The sequence below is a fragment of the Anomaloglossus baeobatrachus genome, unplaced genomic scaffold (assembly GCF_048569485.1).
Source record: "Anomaloglossus baeobatrachus isolate aAnoBae1 unplaced genomic scaffold, aAnoBae1.hap1 Scaffold_351, whole genome shotgun sequence".
Lineage (NCBI taxonomy): Eukaryota > Metazoa > Chordata > Amphibia > Anura > Aromobatidae > Anomaloglossus > Anomaloglossus baeobatrachus.
The window spans coordinates 12456-23802 of NW_027442872.1; the positions used below are offsets into that span (position 1 = coordinate 12456).

Genomic DNA, 11347 nt, shown 5'->3' on the forward strand with positions numbered 1-11347 from the left:
CTGGCCAGCCACGCTGAATCGAGGATATGACTGGTGTGCATGTCATATCCTCAATTTGGCCGGAGAGTTGCTCCATGTCTTCATCCTCCTCCTCGTCATAGTCCTCCACTGCACGTTGTGATGAGACGAGGCTGGGCTGTGTGTTATCACCCACACCCACTACTGTTTCTTGCTGCAACTCATCGCGCTCCGCCTGCAATGCATCATGTTTGTTTTTCAGCAGGGACCGTTTTAGAAGGCAGAGTAGCGGTATGGTGACGCTAATAATGGCGTCATCACCACTCACCATCTTGGTGGAGTCCTCAAAGTTTTGGAGGATGGTACATAGGTCTGACATCCATCTCCACTCCTCAGGTGTTATGTGTGGAGTTTGACCCATTTCCCGACGGCTTAGGTGATGCAGGTACTCAACAACTGCCCTCTTCTGCTCACATATCCTGACCAACATGTGCAGAGTTGAATTCCAACGCGTGGGGACATCACACACCAGTCTGTGAGCCGGAAGATGCAAACGGCGCTGAAAGCCGGCAAGGCCGGCTGAAGCAGTAGGTGACTTTCGAAAATGTGCAGACAGGCGGCGAACTTTTACCAGCAGATCAGACAGCTCTGGGTATGACTTTATAAACCGCTGAACCACGAGGTTGAGCACATGGGCCACGCATGGAACATGTGTCAGCTGGCCTCGCCTCAAAGCCGCCACCAGGTTCCGGCCATTGTCACAAACGACCTTTCCTGGCTTTAGGTTCAGAGGTGTGAGCCAGTGATCTGCCTGCTGTTTCAGAGCTGTCCACAGCTCTTCTGCATTGTGGGGTTTGTCACCTATGCAGATTAGCTTCAGCACAGCCTGTTGCCGCTTCGCCGAGGCAGTGCTGCAGTGCTTCCAGCTTGTGACTGGTGTGGAGGGCACAGTGGATGAGGATGCGCAGGAGGAGGAGGAGGCTGAAGAGCATGACATTCCGGAGCTGTAGAGTGTGGGTGAAACACTGACTGAGGTAGGGCCTGCAAACCTTGGTGTGGGAAGGACGTGTTCCGTCCCTCGCTCAGACTGGGTCCCAGCTTCCACAATATTAACCCAGTGTGCCGTCAACGAGATGTAGCGGCCTTGCCCACAAGCACTTGTCCACGTGTCTGTGGTTAGGTGGACCTTGGGTGAAACAGCGTTGTTCAGGGCACGTGTGATGTTTTGTGACACGTGGTTATGCAACGCGGGGACGGCACACCGGGAGAAATAGTGGCGGCTGGGGACCGAGTAACGTGGGACAGCTGCCGCCATCAGGTCACGGAATGCTTCTGTCTCCACCAGCCTAAAAGGCAACATTTCCAGCGCAAGCAGTCGCGAAATGTTAGCATTTAGAACTGTGGCATGTGGGGTGTTGGCAGTGTATTTGCGCCTGCGTTCAAAGGTTTGCTGAATGGATAACTGAACGCTGCGCTGGGACAAGGACGTGCTTGATGATGGTGTTCTTTCTGCGTAGGCAACTGCAGGTGCAGGAGTGGAGGAGGCTTGTTCGCAGGCAGCATGGACAGAGGATTGGCTCGCATGCACAACCAGCGAAGACGTAGCAGTGACATCAGCAAGCACTGCTCCTCGACTCTGTTGTACTTCCCACAAAGTCGGGTGCTTGGCTGACATGTGCCTGATCATGCTGGTGGTGGTCAGGCTGCTAGTTTTGGTACCCCTGCTGATGCTGGCACGGCAGGTGTTGCAAATGGCCTTTTTTGAATCATCTGGATCCAACTTAAAAAACTGCCAGACTCGTGAAGACCTAACATTTGTACAGGCACCTTGTGTCGTCGTGTTGTTCCGGGGAACGGTTGCCTGACTTCTGCCTGGGGCCACCACCCTGCTTCTTACTGCCTGTTGTGATGCTACGCCTCCCTCCCCCTGTGCACTGCTGTCCTCGCTCTGCATATCCTCCTGCCAGGTTGGGTCAGTTACTGGATCATCCACCACGTCGTCTTCCTCTTCCGCATCCTGCTCCTCCTCCTGACTTGCTGACAATTGTGTCTCATCATCGTCCACCACTTGTTGAGACACGTTGCCAACTTCGTGAGAACGTGGCTGCTCAAATATTTGGCCATCTGTACAGACGATCTCCTCATGACCCACTTCAATATGAGCTGGCGAGAGGCCAGAATGTGTGAATGGAAACGTGAACAGCTCTTCCGAGTGTCCAAGTGTGGGATCATTAATGTCCGAGGAGGACGTGTACTCAGCCTGGTGGTAGGAAGGAGGATCAGGTTCAGAAATGTGCGGTGCAGTATCACGGCTACTGACACTTGACCGTGTGGAAGACAGAGTGTTTGTGGTGGTGCCAATCTGACTGGAAGCATTATCCGCTATCCAACTAACAACCTGTTGACACTGGTCTTGGTTCAAGAGCGGTGTACTGCTGCGGTCCCCAAGAATTTGGGACAGGACGTGCGAGCGACTAGATGTGGCCCTTTGTTGTGGCGAAATTAGAGCTTGCCCACGACCTCGGCCTCTGCCTGCACCACCATCACGTCCACTTCCTTGTTCCTTGCCAATGCCCTTGCGCATTTTGCAATGCTGTGCACTGCTGACGTGTATATTCACTACTTGTGCGTTATATCAAAGTTTCTGGAAATTGCACACAAGTGCACCTGTACGCTGCCACCGACAGGCACACACGTGCGGTTTTTAAATGCAAGCACGGACGCACTAAGAACCTAACACAGGTTTTAGGAGCAAAAATTAAGAACTCTGACACTATCAGCCACTGCTGACTGACGTGTATTATACACTACACTTGTGCGTTATATAATAGTTTGGTAAAAACGCACACCAGTGCACCTGTACGCTGCCACCAACAGGCACACACGTGCGGTTTTAAAAACCAAGCACGGACGCAATAATAACCTAACACAGGTTTTAGGAGCAAAAATTAAGAACTCTGACACTATCAGCCACTGCTGACTGACGTGTATTATACACTACACTTGTGCGTTATATAATAGTTTGGTAAAAACGCACACCAGTGCACCTGTACGCTGCCACCAACAGGCACACACGTGCGGTTTTAAAAACCAAGCACGGACGCAATAATAACCTAACACAGGTTTTAGGAGCAAAAATTAAGAACTCTGACACTATCAGCCACTGCTGACTGACGTGTATTATACACTACACTTGTGCGTTATATAATAGTTTGGTAAAAACGCACACCAGTGCACCTGTACGCTGCCACCAACAGGCACACACGTGCGGTTTTAAAAACCAAGCACGGACGCAATAATAACCTAACACAGGTTTTAGGAGCAAAAATTAAGAACTCTGACACTATCAGCCACTGCTGACTGACGTGTATTATACACTACACTTGTGCGTTATATAATAGTTTGGTAAAAACGCACACCAGTGCACCTGTACGCTGCCACCAACAGGCACACACGTGCGGTTTTAAAAACCAAGCACGGACGCAATAATAACCTAACACAGGTTTTAGGAGCAAAAATTAAGAACTCTGACACTATCAGCCACTGCTGACTGACGTGTATTATACACTACACTTGTGCGTTATATAATAGTTTGGTAAAAACGCACACCAGTGCACCTGTACGCTGCCACCAACAGGCACACACGTGCGGTTTTAAAAACCAAGCACGGACGCAATAATAACCTAACAGGTTTTTTTGGGGAGCGACAATTACAGTACAGACAAGTCAGACACTATCTGGACTGTTTTACACTGTGTACACCAGCCCCAGATATGAAGGCTGGTATACGGTCACCACTACCCTGCCTGCCTGCCTGCCTGTATACTGCTACAATAGTCCTGACAAGGACTCTTTTGGTCACTAGCCTGTATTCAGACCTGGCTATACCCTGCCTGTATATAGCAACAATAGTCCTGAGAAGGACTCTGCTACTGTACGCCGACCTGGCTATACCCTGCCTGCCTGTATACAACTAGAATAGTCCTGAGAAGGACTTTTGGTCACACTGTTTGCAGCCCTGCAACTGAAAAAGCTATAAAGGGCCGCAAAGCTTTCCCTGAATCAGCGACACTCTCCCTACACTCACTGTCAGAATAGCTGTGAGCAGAGCACAGCGCGCCGGCCTATATAAAGGCTCGGTGACGCTGTGCAGGCCGGCCAATCACTGCAATTCCACAACTAACAGGGCTGTGGCATTGCAGTGGTCTGCCAGCCAATCCCTGCATGAGGGCTGGCTCTCAAAAGAGCGCCAACATGCAGAAATGAAGACCACGAGTAAAGCACGAGTATCGCGAGATTACTCGGTCCCCGCCGAGCAGCCCGAGTACAGTGATACTCGTGCGAGTACCGAGTAGTGACAAGCATGCTCGCTCATCACTAATCATCACTTCTAATTTTGACAATACGACTGTCATGTTGGAGGTAGTGCAACAAAAAGGCACTCATGTGTCTTGCGCAGCCATGCGGACCAAGTCCACGCTGTGTTTGTGGCATAGAGGTGCTACCCGTTCTTTCTTCCTCTGACATCTCCCCCCAACCTCTTTCAACTGAAATTTGACCAAGGTCTCCCTCATCCGCTGAGTCTTCCATGTCCATGGACAGTTCGTCCTCCATTTCTTCATGTTCTCCTGCACCTTGCTCAACATTTCGCCTGCTACTATGCGCCCTTGTCGATCCCTGTTCCCCATGGTCCCATGCCTGCTGCGTTGGTGATGATGAACGTCTGGACCTTGGTGATGTTGTTGTCCCTTGCGCATATGAATCCTCCTGTAGTTCCTCCCCTTCATGTTGTCCCACCCCCTGACTCCGAATAGTGTTTAGCGTGTGCTCCAGCATGTAAATGACTGGAATCGTCATGCTGATAATGGCATTGTCAGAGCTAAACATATTCGTCGCCATGTCGAAACTGTGCAGAAGGGTGCATAGGTCCTTGATCTGAGACCACTCCATCAGGGTGATCTGCCCCACCTCTGCATCTCGTTGGCCCAGGCTATACGTCATGACGTATTGCACCAGGGCTCTGCGGTGCTGCCACAGTCGCTGTAACATGTGGAGAGTTGAATTCCAGCGTGTCGCCACATCGCATTTCAGGCGATGAACCGGCAGGCCGAAAGACTTCTGGAGCGATGCAAGTCGCTCTGCTGCGGCGCTTGAACGGCGGAAGTGAGCTGACAGTTTTCGTGCCCTGTTCAGAAGGCCATCTAGGCCGGGATAGTGTGTTAAAAATTGCTGGACGACAAGGTTCAACACGTGAGCCATACAAGGTACGTGTGTCACAATGCCCAGGCGAAGTGCCGCACCCAGGTTTGCAGCATTGTCGCACACGGCCTTACCAGGCTGCAGGTTGAGTGGAGACAACCATTTATTAAACTCGGACCGCAGAGCTGACCACAACTCCTCAGCTGTGTGACTCTTATTCCCAAGACATGTCAAGCTAAAGACCGCCTGATGCCGTTACGCTCTGCTGCCAGCATAGTAATGAGGCGTGCGTGATTCCTTCTGCGCAGTGAGAACGCTGGTGGCCTGACCAGGCAGGCTTGGGGCGGAGGTGGAGGACCCAGATGAGGTGGAGGATGCAGAAGCTGTGGCGGAACTTGGACAGACAGAGGATTGACACACAAGTCGTGGGGACGGCAAGACTTGTGCAGCAGACCCTTCACCATCTATCACCATAGTTACCCAGTGCCCAGTCAGCGACATGTAACGTCCCTGTCCATGCTTACTGGTCCAAGTATCGGTGGTGAAATGCACCCGTTCACACACAGAGTTTCTCAAGGAAGCGGTGATGTTGTGTGCGACATGCTGGTGTAGCACGGGCACACCTTTCTTAGAGAAGTAGTGGCGACTAGGCATCTGGTACTGGGGCACAGCGACAGACATAAGGTCTCTAAAATCCTGTGTGTCCACTAGGCGGAAAGGCAGCATTTCGGTAGCCAACAGCTTACAGAGGGATAGAGTCAACCTCTTAGCTTTGTCATGGGTCGGAGGAAGTGGCCTTTTATTTGACCACATCTGAGGGACAGAGATCTGGCTGCTGTGTGTAGACGGTGTTGAGTAGGGTGTCCCTGGAAAAATGCAGGTTTGTGAGGAAAGTGCAGGCGGAGACATGATGTTGCCTTCATCCAACGTTGGTGCTATCGATGTCTGAGAGAGCTGTACACACTCACTTGTTTCCCCTTCCAAACCAACTGACGACCTTACAAGCAAACTGCCTGTTGCGGTTACAGTGGTGGAAGTTTGGCGTGGAAAAACAGGTGTGACAGCTGTCCCCACAGTCCTAGAAGATGAAGAGCGCGCGGATGCACTGGAAGGGGCGGGCGGTGGATGGTTCGCTCTTGCAGCATTGCAGCACAGTGAGCTTCCCACCGGGACCTATGATATTTATTCATGTGACGATTCATGGAAGAAGTTGTCAAACTGCTGAGGTTTTGACCTCTACTAAGAGAATCATGACAAATTTTACATATCACATGATTTGGGCGATCTTTTTCTATGTCAAAAAAGGACCAGGCTAGGCAAGGCTTAGAGGCCATGCGACCTGTTGATCCACCCCGAATAATGCTCATAGGCAGAGTGGTGGCTGAGGATGCAGTTGTAGACGTGCTACCAGTGCTCCGACTCTGTCCAGGAAGGCGCAAGGTAACTTCGTCGTCGGTTGCATCCTCCTCCACCGCCTCTGTTGACCTCCTCGAGTGCCTGACTGGGGGTTGACAGTAGGTGGGATCTAGAACTTCATCATCAATTGTTGTGTTTGCACTCCCCTCCCCCTCAGACCGAGCCTCTTCTTGCCCTGACCGAATATTTAAGTTGTCATCCCAATCGGGTATCTGCGTCTCATCTTCATCAGTATGTTCCTCATTGTCTATAACCACAGGTGTTACAGTTTGTGACAAAGGGTCAACATTATGCTCAGAAACTTGGTCCTCACGGCCTGAATCAGAGTCACAAAGGTTCTGGGCATCACTGCAGACCATTTCCTGTTCTGTACTCACTGTAGCTTGGGAGCAGACCTCTGATTCCCAGGCTATAGTGTGACTGAACAGCTCTGCAGACTCAGCCATCTCAGTTCCACCATACTGTGCAGGGCTGATGGAGACTTCAGAGCTGGGAGAAATCAAGTGTGATTGGGATGACAACTCAGAGGACTGGTGTTTTTTGGATGCGGTACTTGAAGTGGCTGAGAGGGCACTTGTTGGACCACTTGAGATCCATTCAAGCATTTTCCTTTTTTGCCCATCATCTACCTTTCTTCCTGTTGTTCGTGTCCGTAAAAAAGGGAGCACATCGGATTGTCCACGGTAAGTAGTAGACATCTTACTTTTGCTGGTAGATGGTCTATCTTCAGCAGATGATAATGGAGCTTTGCCACTTTCCCCACAGACAAAACCTTTTTTGCCTTTTCCACCACGCCTCTTCCCCTTTCCACCAGCATCTGTCATTTTGCCACTCATGTTGATTGCGACAAGATTGTGGACTGAAAATGTGGTAGTAAAAATTGAGAGGTGGTGAAGATTGCAGTGGTGGTCTAGCTTTATTAACAGCAGAATAATAAAGAATAAATATCCCTGACAATGCAACTTAGTTATAATGAGTTGGAGTGTGCAACGCAGGCAGATGCGCTCTGCAAATGTCTTGGCACTAGTGGGACTATAGCAAAGTCCAATAGCCACGTATAGGATGCCACTAGGTACACTGAGTGTTTGCTAGTATAATGGCTAAGTTAAAATTAGTTGGAGTGTGCAACGCAGGCAGATGCGCTCTGCAAATGTCTTGGCACTAGTGGGACTATAGCAAGGTCCAATAGCCACGTATAGGATGCCACTAGGTACACTGAGTGTTTGCTAGTATAATGGCTTACTTATAATTAGTTGGAGTGTGCAACGCAGGCAGATGCGCTCTGCAAATGTCTTGGCACTAGTGGGACTATAGCAAAGTCCAATAGCCACGTATAGGATGCCACTAGGTACACTGAGTGTTTGCTAGTATAATGGCTTACTTATAATTAGTTGGAGTGTGCAACGCAGGCAGATGCGCTCTGCAAATGTCTTGGCACTAGTGGGACTATAGCAAGGTCCAATAGCCACGTATAGGATGCCACTAGGTACACTGAGTGTTTGCTAGTATAATGGCTTACTTATAATTAGTTGGAGTGTGCAACGCAGGCAGATGCGCTCTGCAAATGTCTTGGCACTAGTGGGACTATAGCAAAGTCCAATAGCCACGTATAGGATGCCACTAGGTACACTGAGTGTTTGCTAGTATAATGGCTAAGTTAAAATTAGTTGGAGTGTGCAACGCAGGCAGATGCGCTCTGCAAATGTCTTGGCACTAGTGGGACTATAGCAAAGTCCAATAGCCACGTATAGGATGCCACTAGGTACACTGAGTGTTTGCTAGTAAAATTGCTTAGTTTAAAAAAGTTGGAGTGTGCAATGCAGGCAGACGTGCTCTGCAAATGTCTTTGCACTAGTGGGACTATAGCAAGGTCCAATAGCCACGAATAGGATGCCACTAGGTACACTGAGTGTTTGCTAGTATAATGGCTTACTTATAATTAGTTGGAGTGTGCAACGCAGGCAGATGCGCTCTGCAAATGTCTTGGCACTAGTGGGACTATAGCAAGGTCCAATAGCCACGAATAGGATGCCACTAGGTACACTGAGTGTTTGCTAGTATATATGGCAAAATTATAGATGGAAAGGGAGAAGGGGAGGGGGGGAGAGAGGAGGCTGTAATTGACTACAAGTGTATGAGTTATGAGTGATCATAGGGATAGTGTTACATAAGTGGAAATACCTATGGAGGACCGGATGTGTAAGCGCATACCTTATACAAACCTATAGAGTGCTGATGGGTGAGAGTGTGATGTTAGATATAAGACATCCTATAGTGAATAGTGAGCCGTAATCAAGTGCAACAGGGATATTTCACGTGACTATGGGAACATGGAAGGTAAAGAAAGGGGAGAAAAAACTGTTAGACAAGGTAATCAGACATAATGTAACCAGTTGATCAGACATGACAAACATGACAAATAAAAAACAAGGAAGAATGGAACTCCATACATAGTGGAACCATATATAGTGTGAACACGAAAAAGAACCGGGCGTTAGAAAAAATGTGCACGGCCCAATGAATCAAGTCGGTTCTTCATATTCATGGTTTAAGCCCTTGGGTTCCAACGTGCCCAGAGTATATATCCAGAAAGATTCCCTTTCTTTGAGCTTCCTAATTCTATTGCCTCCTCTGCGTATGGCTGGGACATGTTCGATGACTTGGAATCTTAATTGGGCCACTGTGTGATTATGCGTCACAAAATGGTGTGGGACTGGTAATAGAATCTGCTTACAATGTATTGTTGACTTGTGCTTAGCACAAAAAAAGGGAATCTTTCTGGATATGTACTCTGGACACATTAAAACCCAAGGGCTTAAACCGTGAATATGAAGTACAGACTTGATTCATTGGGCCGTGCACCATGTCACCATGTGTGCAATTGCATTGTCCAATGGCTCACAATGGTTATGCGTTTTCATTGGATGGATAATCGAAGCCATGTTTTTTTCCTTTCTCTTGGGTTTGTTGTGTGAGTAGCCTATAGGATTAAGTTAGTTACCGCAGGCAGTGGATTTAGCTTCCTGTCTTTGGTCCAGTGGTAGATTGATTGTTTGGTCTATGAGCTGTTATGGGTTTTAATCCAGGTGAATGCCCATGGGCTGCCTATAACTGTGTGAAATATGTAGTTTTACTGGGCTGGGATGAGAGAATCCATCGAAGCATGGTGTAGGGATTGTGGTTCCTGTGTGCTAAGAAGAAAGGCTAGCACCAGCCAGAAAGCCCCATTACAGCCAATAATCAACCGCTAGCCGCTGGAACTCGTTGCTCTAGATCATGTCAAACTCTCACCAAGCAGGAATAGATACATTAGCCCACCATCCCACCCAAAGAGCAACTTCTGCTGCGCAGCTGGCTTTCTAGGCAGCAGCGCTATTGTGATGTCAGCGGGGGACATTGTGACAAGCCAGTGTTCCGTCACTTCATGTTGTGCACTGTTCAAACGGAAAATACATCAACAGGCAGACTACAGAAAAGCTTACTGACAAAGGATAGAGAGGGGCTTTCTCAGAGGGCTTTTTACAGTTTGTCTATTCCCAATTAGCCGTTTAAGTATGCTTAATGAAAGTACTAATTCTTTCATAGGCCGCCCATTCTTAGTATTTGACGTTCCTTATATTGCGGTATCAGGCTTCGCAGCAGGTTGCAAAACATTCATCACCCATGACTGTCCCCAATTGGGCTCAGAAGCTAAATGTCTATCATGACCTCTCTTTTTGAAAGTCCAAGAGCAAGCAAACTCTTCCTCCAGGAGAGGGAGCCAACAGATCACTAAAGACATTGCTCAAAGAAAACACCGAAAAACAATGGAAGCTTTAATTGGAGTGGAATCTGATAGACAGCACCTGATGCCAAGTCTGCATCTTCTAACACCTGCAGTCACTGCAGCAGCTGAATCCAATGTGTCCAAAAGGGATCTATTCTATTCAATTGCAAATGATCTAGATAAGACTGAGAATAAGATACTGCACGGGACATAGCAGAGTTGGTCAAGTTGAGTGGAGATGAGTTTGCTATTTGGCACAGCTTTTGCATCAATAAAGCAAGTAAAAGGTGTGAAAGATAAAAAAAAAGGGTGAAAGTGTGAAAAGTGAATTGGCCAAATTGAGGTGCATATAAAGTTTTTGCTTTCTTTCAATTCACTAATGAGGCTCATTTGAATCAGGTGAATTGAGTTCTGCTTTTGGAAACTCGGTTAAGAAGGGGTGCACCGGTCCTGGAGGTACTGCAATACCAGGTCAATGCGTGGAGTGGACAGAGCAAGATTTTTTCCATCTCCTTGTTCTAAAAATCCATTTAATATATGGTCCCTAGAGAGGGGACGTATCAGATATTAAACTGATAAGAACAGATTTAATTTTTTTTTTTTCTGTTTATCAGTAGGACTTCAAAATAACAAAGGTGATCGCCTCCCGTTGCCTGGGAACCGTCCAGGCACAAGAGGGCTATGTGTCACCAGAAGGCGCACACACTCCCTCAAGGCCGGCAGACGTGCAATCCCAGGCACCTTCCAGTACCGACCAAGGTAGCGTCCTCCGAAACTACACTTGATCTTAGCCAAAAGGCCGAGAAGCTATAACCCGAATTGGTTACGGCCTTGAGTGGCACCCTGGCCTATACCGGACACATCTTAGGGAGAGGGAGACAAACCCACGCCTACAGAAGACATTTTGTCACCCAAGCCAAACCCTTGAAAAGGCTGTTTTGCAGAGCAAAAACAAGGAGAATGGTACTTTTTGCAGCCGCCGCCCACTGCAATGAATCTGAATAACTC

At 48.4% G+C, this 11347-nt stretch overlaps 1 pseudogene; it reads right to left on the reverse strand.

Moving 5' to 3' along the window:
- Positions 1-10773: 10773 nt before the first annotated feature.
- LOC142272518 (U2 spliceosomal RNA) lies at positions 10774-10979 on the reverse strand (annotated as a pseudogene).
- Between the last annotated feature and the right edge of the window lie 368 nt (positions 10980-11347).